We start from the raw sequence: 6,000 nt of genomic DNA, 5'->3' as shown, positions 1-6,000 counted from the left end.
GGTGATGGTGTGATGATGGTGATGATGGTGGTGGTGATGGTGGTGATGGTGGTGGTGATGGTGGTGGTGATGGTGGTGATGGTGGTGATGGTGGTGGTGATGGTGGTGATGGTGGTGATGGTGGTAGTAATGGTGATGGTGGTAATGGTGATGATGGTGGTGATGGTGATGGTGGTGATGGTGATGGTGGTGGTGGTGATGGTGGTGATGGTGGTGGTGATGGTGGTGATGGTGATGATGGTGGTGATGATGGTGATGGTGGTGATGGTGATGATGATGATGGTGGTGGTGATGGTGGTGATGGTGGTGATGGTGGTGATGGTGGTGGTGATGGTGATGGTGGTGATGGTGGTGATGGTGGTGGTGATGGTGGTGATGGTGATGATGGTGATGATGGTGATGGTGGTGATGGTGATGGTGGTGGTGATGGTGATGGTGGTGGTGATGGTGGTGATGATGGTGATGGTGGTGATGGTGATGATGTTGATGATGGTGGTGGTGATGGTGGTGATGGTGATGGTGGTGATGGTGGTGATGGTGATGGTGGTGGTGATGGTGGTGGTGGTGATGGTGGTGATGGTGGTGGTGATGGTGATGATGGTGATGATGGTGATGACGGTGGTGGTGTTGACGGTGATGGTGATGATGGTGGTGGTGATGATGGTGGTGGTGATGGTGATGATGGTGGTCGTGATGATGGTGCTGGTGGTGGTGGTGGTGATGGTGGTGGTGGTGATGGTGGTGGTGATGGTGATGGTGGTGGTGATGGTGGTGATGATGGTGGTGGTGGTGATGGTGATGGTGATGATGATGGTGATGATGGTGATGATGGTGATGGTGATGATGGTGGTGGTGATGATGGTGGTGGTGATGGTGATGATGATGGTGATGATGGTGGTGGTGATGGTGATGATGATGGTGATGATGGTGATGATGGTGATGGTGATGATGATGGTGATGATAATGGTGATGGTGATGATGGTGATGGTGGTGATGGTGGTGATGGTGGTGATGGTGATGGTGGTGATGGTGGTGATGGTGGTGATGGTGATGGTGGTGATGGTGGTGATGGTGATGGTGGTGATGGTGGTGATGATGGTGATGATGGTGATGGTGATGATGATGGTGGTGATGGTGGTGGTGATGGTGGTGATGGTGGTGGTGATGGTGATGATGATGGTGGTGATGGTGATGGTGGTGATGGTGGTGGTGATGGTGTGATGGTGGTGGTGATGGTGGTGATGGTGGTGGTGATGGTGGTGGTGATGGTGGTGATGGTGGTGATGGTGGTGGTGATGGTGGTGATGGTGGTGATGGTGGTAGTAATGGTGATGGTGGTAATGGTGGTGATGGTGGTGATGGTGATGGTGGTGATGGTGGTGGTGATGGTGATGGTGGTGATGGTGGTGGTGATGGTGGTGATGGTGATGATGGTGGTGATGATGGTGATGGTGGTGATGGTGATGATGATGATGGTGGTGGTGATGGTGGTGATGGTGGTGATGGTGGTGATGGTGGTGGTGATGGTGATGGTGGTGATGGTGGTGATGGTGGTGGTGATGGTGGTGATGGTGATGATGGTGATGTGGTGATGGTGGGTGGTGGTGATGGTGATGGTGGTGGTGATGGTGGTGATGATGGTGATGGTGGTGATGGTGATGATGTTGATGATGGTGGTGGTGATGGTGGTGATGGTGATGGTGGTGATGGTGGTGATGGTGATGGTGGTGGTGATGGTGGTGGTGATGGTGGTGATGGTGGTGATGGTGATGGTGGTTGATGGTGATGATGGTGATGATGGTGATGTTGATGTGTGTGTGTGATAGTGTGTTGATGATGATGGTTCATGAATCATTCATATAATCATCACATATGCAGTTATCATATACTATTCACTAGGGATCGTAATCATATTCGATCATATGATTATTATAATCATATCCATATCAAATCATCATCATTTGATAAATGATCATATACATTTACTACCTATATCATCATGATATGATGAATATCAAATCTGATATCATCATGATATAATACATCACCATCATCCACCATCACCATCCACCCATCATCATCATCAACATCATCATCCCATCATCATCAACATCATCATCATCAACATCATCATCACCACCAACATCATCATCACAACATCATCCCAACATCACCATCATCCCCAACATCACCACCATCACAATCAACATCACCATCATCACTCACCATCAACATCACCATCATCACCAACATCACCATCATCACCACCATCACCACCATCATCAACATCATCATCAACATCATCGTCATCACTATCACCAATCATCATCATCCATCACCACATCACTATCACTATCACCATCACCATCATCACCACCATCACCACCATCACCACCATCATCATCAACATCACCATCATCACCACCACCACCACCATCACCACCACCATCATCATCATCACCATCATCATCATCACCACCATCACCACCACCATCACCACCACCACCACCATCATCATCAACATCACCATCATCACCACCACCATCATCATCGCCAACATCACCACCATCATCATCAATATCACCATCACCACCATCATCAACATCACCACCACCATCATCACCACCACCACCATCACCACCACCATCATCATCATCACCACCATCACCATCACCACCACTATCACCATCACCACCATCACCACCACCATCACCATCACCACCATCACCACCACCGTCATCATCAACATCACCATCATTACCACCATCACCACCACCATCATCATCACCATCACCACCATCACCACCACCATCACCATCACCACCATCACCACCACCGTCATCATCAACATCACCATCATCACCACCATCACCACCACCATCATCATCACTATCACTATCACCACCATCATCATCAACATCACCATCATCACCACCACCATCATCACCATCATCACCACCATCACCAACATCACCACCATCATCATCAACATCACCATCATCACCACCATCACCACCACCATCACCATCACCACCATCACCACCACCATCACCATCACCACCATCACCACCACCGTCATCATCAACATCACCATCATCACCACCATCACCACCACCATCATCATCACTATCACTATCACCACCACCACCATCATCATCAACATCACCATCATCACCACCACCATCATCACCATCATCACCACCATCACCACCACCATCACCATCACCAGCATCACCATCACCATCACCACCATCACCACCACCGTCATCATGAACATCACCATCATCACCACCATCACCACTACCATCATCATCACCATCACTATCACCACCGCCATCATCACTATCACCACCACCATCATCACCATCACTATCACCACCACCATCATCACCATCACTATCACCATCACTATCACCACCATCACCATCACCACCATCATCACCATCACTGTCACCACCACCACCACCATCACCACCATCACCATCACTACCATCACCATAACTACCACCACCACCATCACCACCACCAACAACCGCCATTCGCCACTAAGTGGCGGTGACGTTACGCTTGTGCCAGGCCATGTGCACCTTGAGGCCACGTGAAGTGTCCAACGCCCGCTGGCAGGAGGTCACGGGGCAGACCCAGGTGCCACGGGTCGACTGACTGAGATGACTGGCTGATGCACCACGTGTACCCCCTAATGTGCCAACCTGCTGTGCTTTAGCCACCCGGCGCTCCGCTCGTTGTTGTGAGCATCGCTCCTCCGCCCTCCGTTGTTGTTGGAGGGCGACTGCCTCCAACTGCCCAGTAGCGTCCTTCACGAGCCTCCTCCACAGAGGTCGATCTTGACACCGCTGGTACCAGTCATCGGCAAGTCCACTCAGCTCCACGTCCTCCTGTACTGGCCACGTAGTTTTACCCGGGCCCGCTCACCATCATGAAGGTCCTTAATGATCGTGAGCAGGGGGTCAGGGACTCCAAAAGCATGAAGAACAACCCAGAGGCCAGGCCTACTGATGGTATCATAGGCCTTGACAAGGTCAATAAAGCAGAGATGTAGGTCTTGTTGGAATTCCCTACACCTCTGCTGTAGCAGACGGACAGAAAATATGGCATCTGTGCAGGACTGCCCTTTCCTGAAACCGCATTGGGGCTCCGCAAGCCTCTCCTCAGCGTGCCTGGCAAGGTGATGTTGAATAATCCTTGCCAGGACCTTTCCCGGCACACTGAGGAGTGAGATGCCCCTGTAGTTGTTACAGTCTGTGCGGTCCGCCTTCTTAAAGAGGGGGACCACCAGGGCATCCTTCCAATCCTGCGGAACCCGTCCAGTGGTCCAGACTGTTGTTATGATGTCATATAGGGCAGTCTGTGCACAAACGCCACCCTCCCTCAGCATTTCGCTTGGGAGATCATCTCTGCCCGGTGCCTTTCCTGGTCTCAGACTCCGGATCGCCCTCAGTACTTCCTCAACAGATGGCACCTCAGCCAGCCACTTACAGGGGTGACTTCTTCCAATATTTGAGGCACCGCAGCCTCAGCAGGGTTATCCCCACTTTGTGCCACGATGTTTTCCTGGCTGTGGGATTTTCCCTCCCCCAGGACTTCACGGAAATGCTCAGCAAATCTGCAAACCTGTTCCTGGGGGTCGGAGATTGGATCACCGATTTTTCCCCTAATGATGGTAATAGGTGTGGTGCTGCAGGTTACTTTTTTGATGGAGTTAAATAGAGATTTGTGATCGCGGGCCACTGAGGCAGACTCCATCTAATGATGATGATGCTAATGATGATGCTACTAATGATGATGATGCTACTAATGATGATGATGCTACTAATGATGATGATGCTAGTGATGATGATGATGCTAGTGATGATGCTAATGATGATGCTGAAGATGATGATATTGATGCTTCTAATAATGATGATGATGCTTATAATGATGATGCTACTGATGATGATGATGCTAATGATGATGATGATGCTAATGATGATGATGCTAATGATGATGATGATGCTACTAATTATGATGATGATGCTTCTAATGATGATGATGCTACTGATGATGATGATGCTAATGATGATGATGCTGCTAATGATGATGCTAATGATGATGATGCTAATGATGATGATGCTAATGATGATGTTATTGATGATGCTACTAATGATGATGATGCTAATGATGATGATTCTAATGAAGATGATGATGCTAATGATGATGATGCTACTAATGATGATGATGCTGCTGCTAATGATGATGATGATGCTGCTAATGATGATGATGCTGCTACTAATGATGATGATGCTAATGATGATGCTAATGATGATGATGCTAATGATGATGCTTCTAATGATGATGATGCTAATGATGGTGATGATGATGATGATGCTACTAATGATGATGATGTTAATGATGATGATGCTAATGATGATGATGCTAATGATGATGATGCTAATGATGATGACGATGCTTCTAATGATGATGATGATGCTACTAATGATGATGATGCTAATGATGACGCTGAAGATGATGATAATGATGATGATGATGCTTCTAATGATGATGATGATTCTAATGAAGATGATGATGATAATGAAGATGATGATGCTACTAATGATGATGCTAATGATGATTATGCTAATGATGATGCTAATGATGATGATGCTAATGATGATGATGCTAATGATGATGATGCTAATGATGATGATGATGCTACCAATAATGATGCTTCTAATGATGATGATGCTAATGATGATGATGCTAATGATGATGATGCTGAAGAAGATGATAATGATGATGATGCTACTAATGATGATGATGATGCTTCTAATGATGATGATTCTAATGATGATGATGCTAATGATGATGATGAGGCTAATGATAATGCTAATGATGATGATGCTAATGATGATGATGAGGCTAATGATAATGCTAATGATGATGATGCTAATGATGATGATGATGCTAATGATGATGCTAATGATGATGATGCTAATGATGATG

At 47.3% G+C, this 6,000-nt stretch overlaps 1 protein-coding gene across 2 annotated transcripts in view; it reads right to left on the bottom strand.

The window, feature by feature from the left end:
• LOC142907964 (two pore calcium channel protein 1-like) overlaps nt 1-6,000 on the bottom strand; it is a 115,596-nt gene that overhangs the window by 43,568 nt on the left and 66,028 nt on the right. The window lies entirely within an intron of this gene.

Source organism: Petromyzon marinus (genome assembly GCF_048934315.1).
Source record: "Petromyzon marinus isolate PM22_M1 ecotype Great Lakes invasive population chromosome 67 unlocalized genomic scaffold, UKy_Petmar_22M1.pri1.0 chr67_unloc.4, whole genome shotgun sequence".
NCBI classification, from domain to species: domain Eukaryota; kingdom Metazoa; phylum Chordata; class Hyperoartia; order Petromyzontiformes; family Petromyzontidae; genus Petromyzon; species Petromyzon marinus.
This window is presented reverse-complemented; position numbering and strand designations above follow the sequence as displayed.